A 16,355-nucleotide genomic window follows, 5' to 3' on the forward strand; every position below is an offset into this window, starting at 1 on the left:
ACCCAGCCTTCTTAACCAAATCAGTGGCATATTTTTCTTGAGAGAGCAGAAGTCCATCTTTGTGCTTCTTCACCTCAATCCCAAGAAAATAGTGCAAGTCACCAAGGTCCTTTAGAGCAAACTCTGCACTTAGATCCTCAAGAAGTCCTCTGATAGCTTCATCAGATGAGCTGGTTACAATAATATCATCAACATATATGAGAACAAATATGCATGTGTTGGAATTGTTGTAGATGAACAATGATGTGTCAGATTTAGAGGGAACAAAACCAAGTGCTTGCATTTTGTGACAGAGACGAGCATACCATGCCCTTGGAGCCTGTTTCAACCCATATAGTGCCTTATCAAGCTTGCATACATATGAAGGAGCATTCTTACTCTCAAACCCAGGAGGTTGTTTCATGTACACTTCCTCTTCCAGAACACCATGGAGAAACGCGTTCTGAACATCAAGCTGTCTGAGACTTCATCCTCTGGAAACAACAATAGATAGGACAAGACGAATGGTGGCAGCCTTTACCACCGGACTAAATGTGTCCTCATAGTCTATACCATATCTCTGTTTAAAACCTTTTGCTACTAGCCTAGCCTTATAACAATCAATAGTTCCATCAACTTTTCTTTTAATCCTGAAAACCCACTTGCAATCAATTAAATTTTTACCTTGCTGTGGGGGAACCAAATGCCATGTTTTGTTTTTCTTCAATGCCATATACTCTTCATTCATGGCTTTCTTCCACCTATCATCACACAATGCTGCTTCAAGGGTGTTAGGTTCATCTGGTTCACCTGTGGAACAGACCATACCATACTTGGACACATGCTTGTAGTTGATAGGTTGAATTTTCCCTTGTTGAAGACGTGTGCGACGTGGCTGCTGAGCACTCATATCTGCTGCCACAGAGGATCCTGTAGTCCCCAAATCATTGGCTGGACCAGAACCCAATGAGGATTCAGCAGCAGTAGCAGCAGCGCCACCCAGCAGCGTTGGATTTTCTGCGGTTGAAACACGAGGCGGGACACCTGAAGCAGCCACAGAAGATCCCGCAGGTGCCATATCCACTTGAGTTTTTGTGCCGGTCGGATCTGCGCCTGGATCCGCGCGGTTTTCCGCACCAGGGGCCGCGCCAGAGGCGGTCGGGCCCGCGCCAGGCCCCGCGCCCTCCCTTGACCACGTACCTGTGCGCCTCTTGTACGTCACCGGTTGGATGGAGTAGCGCGCAGCGCCTGGGCCATCTGGAGCCGGCCAAGTGGAGGACAACGATTGGCGCGGGGCAGGGAAGCCAGCGCAGCCAGCGGACGAGGCCCGCGTGTCGCTCATGGGACCGGCACTGCGGGAATCAAGGGAGACCGCACGCTCGCCTGTGCCTGCGTTGGGCTCCGATCCCGGAGCTGACCTGATTCGCTGCTCCTGGGTGGATCCCGAGGAGAATTTGTCTCCTCTGGTGGGACACATAAGATATGGTCCATTTGAATTTTTTTCAGTAGCAATTTCTTCACGAATTTCTCCTGTATCATCAACACAAAGCTCATGCAGATCATTAGATGAGTTAGTCACTAATTGATCATCAATATTTTGCCCCCCTTGATCAAAACTAGTGAGATGGGAAGGCAACATGAGGATTTCTTTGCAAAGAAGAGCGCCAGCATTGGGGTGAAGGTCAGCAAATGGGAATTTGATTTCATCAAAGACGACGTCATGTGAGATGTAAACGCGACCAGTGGAGACATCTAGACATTTGACACCTTTATGCTGGGCGCTATATCCTAGGAAGACGCACTATTTTGATCGAAACATGAGTTTGCGATTGTTGTAGGGACGGAGATTTGGCCAACATGCACACCCAAACACGCGAAGAGACTTGTAGTCTGGTTTTGTGTGAAGGAGGCGTTCTACCGGAGTTTCATTATGAATGACACGACTGGGTAGCATGTTGATAATGTGGACGGCAGTGAGCAATGCTTCATCCCAAAACTTGAGAGGCATGGAGGCTCCTGCCAAAAGAGCAAGGCCGACCTCTACGATGTGTCTATGCTTGCGTTCAGCTGAGCCGTTTTGTTGGTGAGCATGTGGACATGATACGTGGTGAGAGATACCAAGGTTTTGGAAGAAGGAGTTCAACTTTTCGTACTCCCCCCCCCCCCAGTCTGATTGGACAACAATTATTTTGCTATCAAACTTGCGTTCAACAAGAGCTTGGAAGTTTTGGAAAACTTGAAACACATCTGATCTTCGTTTGAGAAAATAGATCCAAGAGAATTTACTGTAGTCATCAATAAAACTGACATAATACGTATGTCTACCAACAGAGTGTGGGGCGGGACCCCAAACATCAGAAAAAATAAGTTGGAGAGGTTTGGTAGAAACACTAGTAGAAACAGGGTATGGTAATTGATGATTTTTTGCTCGTTGACATGAATCACAAATTGTTTCAACATGACGCTCACCAACAAACGGGAGCTTATTTTTCCTAAGCAACTTTTCAACTAAAGGAAAGGAGGCATGTCCTAAACGATCGTGCCATCATGTGGACGTAAGCTTGATAGCACCACAAGCTTGTTTATTGAATCTTCTAAACTCTGGAATCAACGGATAGAGCCCTCGAACACATCTACCTCGATAGAGTATTTCCCTCGTTGCCTGATCCTTGATCAAAAAGAAATAAGGGTGAAACTCGAGAAAAACATGATTATCGATGGTAGTTCGATGAACAGACAGAAGATTTCTATGTGCACTAGGGACATGCAAAATTTTTCTAAGATGTAGTTTACGTCTAGGGGTACGAAATATTGAGTGACCAACATGACATATACTCATACCTTCTCCGCTAGCAGTGTGGATTTGATCCTTGCCGCAGTATTTTTCTTTCATGGTCACCTTCTCGAGTTCATTGGTGATGTGGTTCGTGGCCCCACTGTCGGCGAACCAATTTGTGTCGACGCCATAGGACCCATCAGCCGCGGCAGCAACCTTGTCATCGTCCTGGGAATCATCATCATCCTCATCATACCTGTACCAGCAATCCTTTGCTGTGTGGCCAGGTTTCCCGCAGATTTGGCATCGGGGAGTGTCGGGGCGCGTTCTGTTGCCGTTGCCACGACCGCGACGGCCACGGCCTCTGCCGCCCGTGCGCTGAGGAGAAGAGCCGCGGTCACTGCCGCCGCCGCCACCAGACCATCCTTTGTTGCGAGGAGGGCCACGTGAATGGGAGCTGCCACCCCGCCCACGCGACGCCATGTTGGCGGAAGATATGAAGCCGCCGCCGCCGGACCCGTGGTAATGGGCCACACGCTGGTCGAAGTTGGAGAGCATGGCGTAGAGTTCATCGAGTGTGACGGGGGTCACACGAGCGTCGAGAGCAGACACCAGAGGCTGGTAATCGGCGTCTAGCCCGTGGATGATGTAGGAGACTAGTTCGTCATCCTGGATGGCCTTGCCCGCCGCGGCTAGTTCATCTGCAAAACCTCGCATGGCAGCAAAGTAAGAGGCAACCGAGAGATTACCCTTCTGCGCGTTGATGAGGGAGGTGCGGATGTTGTTGATGCGGCTCGCCGAGTGCGACGAGAACATGGCAGCGAGCGTCGTCCAGAGCGCGCTCGCCGTGGTGACCATGGTCACCGTCACCAGAACCTCCTTTGTGAGGTTGGCCAGCAGGAAGCCAAGGACCTGCTGGTCCTCCCGGACCCAAAGAGGGTGGAGAGGGTTGGGTGATGAAGTCTCCTTGCCTTCTTTGGTGGGGATGAGGAACTTCGCCGGCTCCGGTGTGGTGCCGTCGACGTAGCCGTAGACGCCGGCGCCACGCAGTTGGGGGGTGATCTGCGTTCGCCATAGCACGTAGTTCGTGCGGGACAGCTTCTCCGTGACCTGACTATTGAGGTTTGAGGAGAAGGCACCGGAGGCGGAGGAGGAAGACATGGCTAGGCTTAGATGGATTCGACAGAAGCTTCAGATGGGAAAAGGAAGGCTCTGACTACCATGTGCCATAGCGGAAAACGTCTTACCTCTCTCGAGGGACGTGGTTCACGTTATATGGAGAGGGGGACGCGACCCCAACGATCGGTACAGGAGGGCGATCAGAAGATCGTTACAGAGAGGGAATCTCGGATGAGATTACTTGGAGAAGGAGGAGAAGGAGATAGAGATGGTTACAATTGTAATATGTTTAAACTAACAACCAAGATCTATCTCTATCCCTAGTACCAGCCGAACACCTCCTCCTGGATCGTGGTGTAACGTTGTCTAACAAAGCAATCTACACCGATTGATTGACGATGTTGTCTAGTTTCTGAGATACCCTTTTAGCTAATTCTCAAGTCCATCTACTTATGACATTTGAGACTTGTGCATCTTGAGTCTGGTATCACCATTTACATTTTTTCAATTCCATCTAGTTGTGACATTTTTTATTTTTTAGTTAGAAAAGGAGGATGACCCCCGGCCTCTGCATCTGGAAGATGCCTGCGACCATTTTATTGATTATTTTCGAGGACCTTACAAAGTAGTACAACAATATGCTTGAATCCGCCATCTTGGCAATATCTGCCGCTACTCCTATTCATATGACGAAGAGGGTGCAAGCTGGGCCAAATACACCGAAAAGGTCAGCGAGGCTTAAGCAATCGACATCGATTGATTGACGATAATGTCTAGTTTGTGAGACATCCTTTTAGCTAATTCTCAAATCCATCTACTTGTGACATTTGAGACTTGTGCATCTTGAGTCTGGTATCATCATTTTTCTCAATTCCATCGAGTTTTGACATTTGACAAAGTGGTCAACTTAAAACATAGATCGTCCATCTAGTCACACTCCCGGTGCCTCTTTTTGGCGTTGAATGTTATGTGGTGTGATTTGCCAAACAATCGCTACTCTTTGACGCTCTTTTCTTCTCCCCAGATGTCGTGTGTGTTAGATGTGTATAGTTTTCTTGTGTACATCCCCATTGTATAAGGGGCTTTTCTACACTTTACCATATCTGTATATGTATTGGTCTTTGGCCCTCAGTAAAGTTAGTTGCTATTCATCCAACATGATATGAGATGCTAGGTTAGACACTCGCTCCCACACGATGCAACTCTGTGCGTGCTCTAGAATTTGCTCGTCGCCGGTCGATCTCGATTGGAACTGACGCTCCCTGACCTCCTCTTCGTCATCCCACGTCTGTTCTTCGCAGCCAGCCGCTGCTGGCCTCACCTGCCTACTGCTGCCTTCTTCATCCCCTGCAGCCGCCGGCAGTCGCAGCTGCTTGCCTTGCCCGGTCGCCTGCCTCCCCTGGCCGCCGTTGCCCCCTGCTTCGACCGGCCGCCCCGGCCCCATTTCTCCTTTGCTACGGCCGCCCCCTCCTCTCCACATCCGGCTGGCCGCCATTGCTGCCTGCTCCGGCCGGCCCGACCCGGCCCCTTTTCTCCTCCGCTCCGGCTGCCTCCGGCCGCCTCAATGCCAGATCCGGCCGCCTGCCGTGGCTCCTGCTCCCGGCCTCGCTCCCCTGCAGCCATGATTTGGTTCGGCTCTTCTTCGCTGCAGTTTTTCCCAATCCAGATCGGGACCTTTCTCTGAAGGTTGACCAAAAAAACTGAGGGACATCTCAGTATGTCATCTTCGGGCTATGTGGTTGTTCCTCGCTGCTCGGTGATCTTTGATGGCACCAACTATGCTGAGTTTGTGGGTTTCATGCGTATCCATATGCGCGGCCTTCTGCTGTGAGGCGTTCTCTCTGGCAAGGTACCCCGTCCTCCCTACCCTATAGCTCTGGTGGCTCCTGTGCCGCCGGTACCGCCGGTGCTTGCTGCTGATGCTTCTCAGGCTGATCGGGATGCAGCCAAGGCTCTTGATGCTGCTGCAGTTGATGCTTATGATCAGCAGGTATCCGCATATTCTAATGTTCTCTCTGTCTACCGGGATGATCTGTCTGCTTACACTCAGTGGTGCAATGATGATGCTCGAGCTGCTGCTGTTCTCACTGCGAGTGTTCTCCCTCAGTTTGCTTCGGAGTTCATGGGTCTCGGCACTGTTGCAGCGATGTGGTCCTATCTTTGTCAGCGCTATCAGCCCTCTGGTGATGCTCTATACCTTTCTGTGGTGCGTCAGGAGCATGCTCTTCAGCGGGGTGACTCATCTGTTGATGAGTTCTATTCACAGTGCTCTGCCATCTAGCGTCAGCTTGACTCATTGCGGACCGTTGTTTGTGGCACTTGCCGTTGCTGTCAGACTACGCGGTCTGACTTGGAGTTTCAGAGGGTTCATGAGTTCTTATCTCGTCTCCGCTCTGAGTTTGAGCCCCAACATGCTCACCTGCTTGCTCGTGGTCGTGTTCCTATCTCGGAAGTGCTTGCTGAGCTTCGTGCTGAGGAGACCCGCCTTCGCTCTGCTGGGTTACTTGTGGTTCCTTCAGTGTTGGCTGCCCGAGCTCCAGTGTCGTTTGCTCGGCTCACTGCTCCACCGCTCCTACCTACACCTTCAGGGGGTGGGTCGCCCTCCTTATGCTGAGAAGGGCCGGTCGCGCCGTGACACCTTCTGTGGATACTGCTCTCGGCCAGGTCACCCAGAGTCTGATTGCCGTGAGAAGAAGCGAGACCAGAGGCGCTCCTCTCCCAGTGGGACTCCTGGATCTTCCTCGACTCCGTCACTCACTGAACAGGACATTGTTCGGCTTAAATGCCTTCTGGCTTCCTCTGGTTCCTCACCGGCATGTTCTGCTGCTGCTGTGACTGCTTCTTCACTTCATCATCGCCGGCATCTACATCGTCGGGTACATCTTCGTGGGTTCTGGACTCTGGAGCTTCCTTTCATATGTCCTCTGATTCTTCCGAGTTGTCTTCTCTTCGCCCTCTTGATTCTCCTATTAATGTTCTTACTGTTGATAGCACATCTCTTTCTATTGCTAGTCGTGATAGTCTTTCGACTCCATCTTTTTCTGTTCCTAGTGTTTCACATGCTCCTCGCCTCACCATGAATCTTTTTTTCGCTACCCAACTTACTGATTCTGGTTGTCGGGTCATTCTTGATACCGATTCTTGCTCCATTCAGGACCGTTGCACCAAGGTTTTGGTTGGTGCTGGCCCCTGGTGCCGTGAGTCCGAGGGGCTTTGGGAAGTTGACTGGCTTTGTGTTCCTTCCGCCGGCACCACTTCAGTCAGCTCCCATGCTCTTGCGCCTCTTCGTCTGCGTCCTTCCAGCTGTGGCATCATCACCTTGGTCACATTTGCGGCTCTCGATTGTCTTCCTTAGTGCGTAAGGGCCTATTAGGGTTTGTATCTCGAGATGTTTCTTTACCTTGTAATGGTTGTAGACTTGGCAAACAAACCTAGTTACCTTATCCTACCAGTCAGTCGGTATCTCAACATCCTTTTGACTTAGTTCATTCTCATGTCTGGGGTCCAGCCCCATTTGATTCAAAAGGTGGTCATCGCTATTAGGTTTCGTTTATTGATGATTTCTCTCGCTACACTTGGCTTTACTTCATGAAATCTCATAGCGAGGTTCTCTCTATATACAAACGATTTGCTGCCATGGTTCACACTTAGTTTTCCACGCCTATTCGTACTTTTCGTGCTGACTCCGCTAGAGAGTATATCTCCCAGCTGTTGCATGGCTTTCTCGCAGAACAGGGTACCCTTGCCCAATTCTCCTGTCCTGGTGCTCATGCTCAGAATGGCGTTGCCGAACGCAAGCATCGTCATCTACTTGAGACGGCTCGTGGGCTGATGATTGCCGCCTCTCTTCCACCCCATTTTTGGGTTGAGGCTATTTCTACATCCACCTATCTCATCAACAGTCAGCCATCGACTGCTCTGCAGGGTGGTATTTGAAGGAAATATGCCCTAGAGGCAATAATAAATTTATTATTTATTTCCTTATTTCATGATAAATGTTTATTATTCATGCTAGAATTATATTAACCGGAAACATGATACATGTGTGAATACATAGACAAACATAACGTCACTAGTATGCCTCTACTTAACTAGCTCATTAATCAAAGATGGTTATGTTTCCTAACCATAGACATGTGTTGTCATTTGATTAACGGGATCACATCATTAGGAGAATTATGTGATTGACATGACCCATTCCGTCAGCCTAGCACTTGATCGTTTAGTATATTGCTATTGCTTTCTTCATGACTTATACATGTTCCTGAAACTATGACATTATGCAACTCCCGTTTACCGGAGGAACACTTTGGGTGCTACCCAACATCACAACGTAACTGGGTGATTATAAAGGAGTACTATAGGTGTCTCCAAAGGTACATGTTGGGTTGGCGTATTTCGAGATTAGGTTTTGTCACTCCGATTGTCGGATAGGTATCTCTGGGCCCTCTCGGTAATGCACATCACTTAAGCCTTGCAAGCATTGCAACTAATGAGTTAGTTGCAGGATGATGTATTACGGAACGAGTAAAGAGACTTGCCGGTAACGAGATTGAACTAGGTATTGAGATACCGACGATCGAATCTCGGGCAAGTAACATACCAATGACAAAGGGAACAACGTATGTTGTTATGCGGTTTGACCGATAAAGATCTTCGTAGAATATGTAGGAGCCAATATGAGCATCCAGGTTATTTTTTGAGTTCGGAAAGGTTCCGAGTGATTCGGTTATTTTTCGGAGTACCAGAGAGTTACGGGAATTCGCCGGGGAGTATATGGGCCTTATTGGGCTATACGGGAATAGAGGAGAGAGGCCAAAAGGGAGGAGGCCTGCGCGCCCCCCCTCTGGTCCGAATTGGACAAGGGGCGCAGCCCCCCTTTCCTTCTCCCTCTCCCCCTCTTTCCCCTTCTCCTACTCCAACAAGGACTCCACACTTGGCGCGCCCCCTCCTAGGGCCGGCCTCCTCCCCCCTTGCTCCTTTATATACGGGGGCAGGGGGGCACCCCATGACACACAAGTTGATCTACGGATCGTTCCTTAGCCGTGTGCGGTGCCCCCCTCCACCATATTCCACCTCGGTCATATCGTCGCGGAATTTAGGCGAAGCCCTGCGCCATTAGAGCATCATCATTGTCACCACGCCGTCGTGCTGACGGAACTCGTCCCCGACACTTTGCTGGATCGGAGTCCGGGGATCGTCATCGAGCTAAACGTATGCTGAACTTGGAGGTGCCGTATGTTTGGTACTTGGATCGGTCGGATCGTGAAGACGTACGACTACATCAACCGCGTTGTCATAACGCTTCCGCTACGGTCTACGAGGGTACGTGGACAACACTCTCCCCTCTCGTTGCTATGCATCACCATGATCTTGCGTGTGTGTAGGAAATTTTTGAAATTACTGCGTTCCCCAACAGTATTCCTATGGAGTGTCTCTCTGGTCGCTCTCCTGACTACTCAGCTCTTCGTATGTTTGGATGTGTGTGCTACGTCCTTCTTGCCCCGCGCGAGCGCACCAAACCGACTACTCAGTCGGTTGAGTGTGTTTTCCTTGGCTACAGTGATGAGCACAAGGGCTATCACTATTGGGACCCTGTTGGTCGTCGCTTGCGCATCTCGTGTGATGTGACCTTTGATGAGTCTTGCTCTTACTACCCACGTCCGTCTTCCTCGAGCTTCTCTGTGGACGATATTTCTTTTCTTCTCCTTCCCGATACACCCTACTATGTGCCTCATGTTTCACCTCTTCCTCCTACACCTCTCCTTCATTCTCATTCACCACTGACACCATCTTCTCCATCCTCCTCCTCCACCTCTACACCATCATCTCCAGTCCGTCGCCCTCTCTCACAATTTCCTCTTCACTATACTCGTCACCCTCGTACTGAGGATGCTTCCCCTGATGTGCCTGACGCACCTTCCACCTCTGGTGCTCCTCCGTTCACGCCTTCCCCGGTTCATAACCTCCATACTCGGCCTCGCCCTCCACCTGATCGCTACTCTCTTGATCGGTAGGGTCTCTCTGTTATTGCTGAGCCCACTTCCTATCGGACTTCCATGACTCAGCCTGAATGGCAGCTTGCAATGGCCGAAGAGCTTGCTACCCTTGAAAGTTCTGGCACATGGGATCTGGTTTCCCTCCCTTCAGGTGTTCGTCCCATCACCTGCATGTGGGTCTACAAGATCAAGACTCGCTCCGATGGTTCTCTTGAGCGTTACAAAGCTCGTCTTGTGGCCCGTGGTTTTCAGTAGGAGCAGGGACGCGATTATGATGAAACATTCGCTCGTGTGGCCCACATGACCACTGTCCGCACTCTTCTTGCTGTGGCTTCTGTTCATCATTGGTCCATCTCTCAACTTGATGTCCAGAATGCCTTTCTCAATGACGAGTTACGTGAGGAGGTGATATGTCCATTTTGCATCATGCTTTTATATCAATATTTATTGCATTATGGGCTGTTATTACACATTATATATCAATACTTATGGCTATTCTCTCTTATTTTACAAGGTTTACCATGAAGAGGGGGAATGCTGGCAGCTGGAATTCTGGCTGGAAAAGGAGCAAACGTTGGAAACCTATTCTGCACAACTCCAAAAGTCCTAAAACTCCATGAAACCACTTTTTGGATTTAATAAGAATTTATGAGCGAAAGAAATAGGCCAGGGGGCCCACACCATGTCCAGGAGACAGGAGGGCACGCCCCCCTGTAGGGCGTGGCCTCCTATCTCCTGGGCCCCCTAGTGGGCCTCTGGCGTCCATCTTCTACTATATCATCACTTTTACCCTGGAAAAAATCGTGGGCAAGCTTACGGGACGAAACTCCGCCGCCACGAGGCGGAACCTTGGCGGAATCAATCTAGGGCTCTGGCGGAGCTGTTCTGCCGGGGACACTTCCCTCTGGGAGGGGGAAATCATCACCAACGTCATCATCAACGATCCTCTCATCGGGAGGGGGTCAATCTCCATCAACATCTTCACCAGCACCATCTCCTCTCAAAACCCTAGTTCATCTGTTGTATCCAATCTTGTATCAAAACCACAAATTGGTACATGTGGGTTGCTAGTAGTGTTGATTACTCCTTGTAGTTGATGCTAGTTGGTTTACTTGGTGGAAGATCATATGTTTAGATCCTTTATGCATATTATTACTCCTCTGATTATGAACATGAATATGCGTTGTGAGTAGTTACGTTTGTTCCTGAGGACATGGGTGAAGTCTTGCTATTAGTAGTCATGTGAATTTGGTATTCGTTCGATATTTTGATGAGATGTATGTTGTCTTTCCTCTAGTGGTGTTATGTGAACGTCGACTACATGACACTTCACCATTATTTGGGCCTAGAGGAAGGCATAGGGAAGTAATAAGTAGATGATGGGTTGCTAGAGTGACAGAAGCTTAAACCCTAGTTTATGCGTTGCTTCGTTAGGGGTTGATATGGACCCATATGTTTAATGCTGTGGTTAGGTTTACCCTAATACTCCTTTTTGTAGTTGCGGATGCTTGTCCAAGTTAGGGCAGTACCAAAGTACCGGTCCACCCACATATCAAATTATCAAAGTACCAAATGAGAATCTTATGAACGTGATGAAAACTAGCTTGACGATGATTCCCAATGTGTCCTCGGGAGCTCCTTCTTCATTATTAGAATTTGTCCAGGCTTATCCTTTGCTACATAAAGGATTGGGCCACCTTGCTGCACTTTATGTACTTTATTACTTTTTGCTCGTTACTATTTATCTTATCACAAAACTATCTATCACCTACTATTTCAGTGCTTGCAGAGAAAACCTTACTGAAAACCGCTTATCATTTCCTTCTACTCCTCGTTGGGTTCGACACACTTACTTATCAAAAGGAGTATGATAGATCCCCTATACTTGTGGGTTATCAAGACTCTTTTCTGGCGCCGTTGCCGGGGAGTGTAGCGCTTTTGGTGAGTGGAACTTGGTAAGGAAACATTTATATAGTGTGCTGAAATTTTCTGTTACTTGTCACTATGGAAACTAATCATTTGAGGGGCTTGTTTGGGGTATCTTCACCCCAACCAGAAGAGCAAAGAGATGCTCCTCAACCTACTTAACTTGATGAAAATATTCACTTTGAGATTCCTTCGGGTATGATAGAAAAACTGCTAGCTAATCCTTTTGCAGGAGACGGAACATTGCATCCCGATTTACACCTTATCTTTGTGGATGAAGTTTGTGGATTATTTAAGCTTGCAGGTATTCCCGATGATGTTGTCAAAAGGAAGGTCTTCCCTTTATCTTTGAAGGGAGATGCAATGACATGGTATAGGCTATGTGATGATACGAGATCTTGGAATTATAAGCGATTGAAGTTGGAATTTCACGAGAAGTTCTATCCTATGCATCTTGTTCATCGTGATCGTAATTACATATATAATTTCTGGCCTCACGAAGGATAAAGCATCGCTCAAGCTTGGGGGAGGCTTAAGTCAATGTTATATTCATGCCCCAATCATGAGCTCTCTCGGGAAATGATTATTCAGAATTTTTATGCTCTGCTTTCTCTTGATAATCGCAATCTGCTCGATACTTCATGTGCTGGTTCCTATATGCCGAAGACTATTGATTTCAAATGGGACTTATTGGAAAGAATTAAACGCAACTCTGAAGATTGGGGTTCCGACGATGGTAAGGAGTCAGGTATGACACCTAAGTTCGATTGTGTTAAATCTTTTATGGATACCAATGCTTTTCGTGGATTTAGCTCTATGTATGGACTTGACTCTGAGATAGTAGCTACTTTTTGTGAAACTTTTGCTACTCACGTTGATCTCCCTAAAGAGAAGTGGTTTAAATATAATCCTTCTATTGAAGTGAAAGTAGTTGCACCTATTACAGTCAAAGAAAAGACTATTACATATAGTGATCCTATTATTCCTACTGCTTATGTCGAAAAACCTCCTTTTCCTGTTAGGATAAAAGATCATGCTAAAGCTTCGAATATTGTTCGTAAGAGTAATACTAGGACCTGTACACCTCCTGAGAAAATTAATGTTAAACCTGGTATTGCTATGATTAAAGATCTCTTGGATGAGGACTTAGATGGGCATGTTACCTCTTTCTTGGGTGAAACTGCTAATATTGCTAGACCCGATACTAAGACACGTAGACCTGTTGTAGGCACGCCTGTTATTTCTGTTAAAATAGGAGATCATTGTTATCATGGCTTATGTGATATGGGTGCTAGTGCTAGTGTGATACCTTATGATCTTTATAAAGAAATTATGCACGATATTGCACCTGTTGAATTAGAAGACATTGATGTTACTATTAAGCTTGCTAACAGGGACACCATTAAACCTATTGGGATTGTTAGAGATGTTGAAGTTTTGTGTGGGAAGGTTAAATACCTTGCTGATTTTCTTGTTCTTGCTTCCCCACAAGATGATTTTTGTCCCATTATTTTTGGTAGACCCTTCTTGAATACTGCTAGTGCTAAGATTAATTGTGAAAGGAAGGTCGTCACTGTTGGCATAGATGGTATGTCTCATGAGTTCAATTTTGCTAAGTTTAGTAGACAACCTCGTGAAAGGGAACCACCTAGTAAGGATGAAATTATTGGTCTTGCTTCCATTGTTGTTCCTCCAACTAATCCGTTAGAACAATATTTGTTAGACCATGAAAAAAATATGTTTATGAAGGAAAGGGAAGAAATAGATGAAGTGTTCCTTAAACAAGAACCTATGCTAAAACATAACCTTCCTGTTGAAATTCTTGGGGATCCCCCTCCACCCATGGGTGATCCCCGTGTTTGAACTTAAACCCTTACCTGATAATCTTAAGTATGCTTATCTTGATGAAAAAGAAATATATGCTATTATTATTAGTGCTAACCTTTCAGAGAAAGAAGAAGGAAGATTATTGAAAACTCTGAAGAAGCACAGAGCTGCTATTGGATTTACTCTGGATGATCTTAAGGGCATTAGTCCCACATTATGTCAACACAAAATTTCAGTGGAAAAAGATGCCAAACCAGTTAGGGATCCTCAAAGACGATTAAATCCCAAGATGAAGGAAGTGGTAAGAAAGGAGATACTAAAGCTCCCTGAGGCAGGTATTATTTATCCCGTTGCTGATAGTGAATGGGTAAGCCCTGTCCATTGTGTCCCTAAAAAGGAAGGTATTACCGTTGTTCCTAATGATAAAGATGAATTGATCCCGCAAAGAATTATTATAGGTTATAGGGTGGTAATTGATCTTCATAAGTTAAATAAAGCTACTAAGAAAGCTCATTACCCTTTACCTTTTATTGATCAAATGCTAGAAAGGCTATCCAAACACACACATTTTTGCTTTCTAGATGGTTATTCTGGCTTCTCTCAAATACCTGTGTCAGCGAAGGATCAATCTAAAACTACTTTTACTTGCCCTTTTGGTACTTTTGCTTATAGACGTATGCCTTTTGGTTTATGTAATGCACCTGCTACCTTTCAAAGATGCATGATGGCTATATTTTCTGATTTTTGTGAAAAGATTTGTGAGGTATTCATGGATGACTTCTCCGTCTATGGATCCTCTTTTGATGATTTTTTGAGCAACCTTGATCGAGATTTGCAGAGATGCAAAGACGCTAGTCTCGTCCTGAACTGGGAAAAGTGTCACTTTATGGTTAATGAAGGCATTGTCTTGGGGCACAAGATCTCTGAGAGAGGTATTGAAGTTGATAAAGCCAAAGTTGATGCTATTGAAAAGATGCCATGTCCCAAGGACATAAAAGGTATAAGAAGTTTCCTTGGTCATGCCGGTTTTTATAGGAGGTTCATTAAGGACTTTTCTAAAATCTCTAGGCCTCTGACTAATTTATTGCAAAAAGATATTCCTTTTGTCTTTGATGATGATTGTGTAGAAGCCTTCGAAACACTTAAGAAAGCTTTCATCACTGCACCTATTGTTCAGCCACCTGATTGGAATTTACCATTTGAAATTATGTGTGATGCTAGTGATTATGCTGTAGGTGCTGTTTTAGGGCAAAGAGTCGATAAGAAATTGAATGTTATCCAGTATGCTAGTAAGACTCTTGATACTGCCCAGAGAAATTATGCTACTAATGAAAAAGAGTCCTTAGTAGTTGTGTTTGCATGTGATAAGTTTAGACCTTATATTGTTGATTCCAAAGTTACTATTCACACTAATCATGCTGCTATTAAATATCTTATGAAAAAGAAAGATGCTAAGCCTAGACTCATTAGATGGGTTCTCTTGCTCCAAGAATTTGACTTGCATATTATTGATAGAAAGGGAGCTGAGAACCCCGTTGCAGACAACTTGTCTAGGTTAGAGAATGTTCTTGATGACCCACTGCCTATTAATGATAGCTTTCTTGATGAACAATTAGCGGTTGTCAATGCTTCTCGTACTACTCCTTGGTATGCTGATTATGCTAATTACATTGTTGCTAAATATATACCGCCTAGTTTCACATACCAGCAAAAGAAAAAGTTCTTTTATGATTTAAGACATTACTTCTGGGATGACCCACATCTTTATAAAGAAGGAGTAGATGGTATTATTAGACGTTGTGTGCCTGGGCATGAACAGGAACAACTCCTACGCAAGTGTCACTCTGAATCCTATGGAGGACACCACATTGGAGATAGAACTGCACACAAGGTACTACAATCTGGTTTTTATTGGCCTACTCTCTTCAAAGATGCTCGTAAGTTTGTCTTATCTTGTGATGAATGTCAAAGAATAGGTAACATTAGTAGACGTCAAGAAATGCCTATGAATTATTCTCTTGTTATTGAACCGTTTGATGTTTGGGGCTTTGATTACATGGGACCTTTTCCTGCCTCCAATGGTTATACACATATTCTAGTTGCTGTTGATTATGTTACTAAGTGGGTAGAAGCTATTCCAACTAGTAGTGTTGATCATAACACTTCAATTAAAATGCTTAAAGAAGTTATTTTTCCGAGGTTTGGAGTCCCTAGATATCTTATGACTGATGGTGGTTCACACTTTATTCATGGTGCTTTCCGTAAGATGCTCGCTAAGTATGATGTCAACCATAGAATAGCATCTCCTTATCATCAGCAGTCTAGTGGTCAAGTAGAGTTGAGCAATAGAGAGCTCATATTGATTTTGCAAAAGACTGTGAACAGATCTAGAAAGAATTGGTCCAAAAAACTTGATGATGCATTATGGGCCTATAGAACTGCATACAAAAATCCTATGGGTATGTCTCCTTATAAGATGGTTTATGGAAAAGCATGTCATTTACCTCTTGAACTTGAACATAAAGCATATTGGGCTATTAAGGAGCTCAATTATGATTTCAAACTTGTCGGTGAGAAAAGGTTATTTGATATTAGCTCACTTGATGAATGGAGAACCCAAGCATATGAGAATGCCAAGATTTTCAAAGAAAAAGTCAAACGCTGGCATGATAAGAGGATACAAAAACGTGAGTTTAACGTAGGAGATTATGTGTTATTTTTCAACTCTC

The sequence above is a fragment of the Triticum aestivum genome, chromosome 5B (genome assembly GCF_018294505.1).
Source record: "Triticum aestivum cultivar Chinese Spring chromosome 5B, IWGSC CS RefSeq v2.1, whole genome shotgun sequence".
In the NCBI taxonomy this organism is placed as follows: domain Eukaryota; kingdom Viridiplantae; phylum Streptophyta; class Magnoliopsida; order Poales; family Poaceae; genus Triticum; species Triticum aestivum.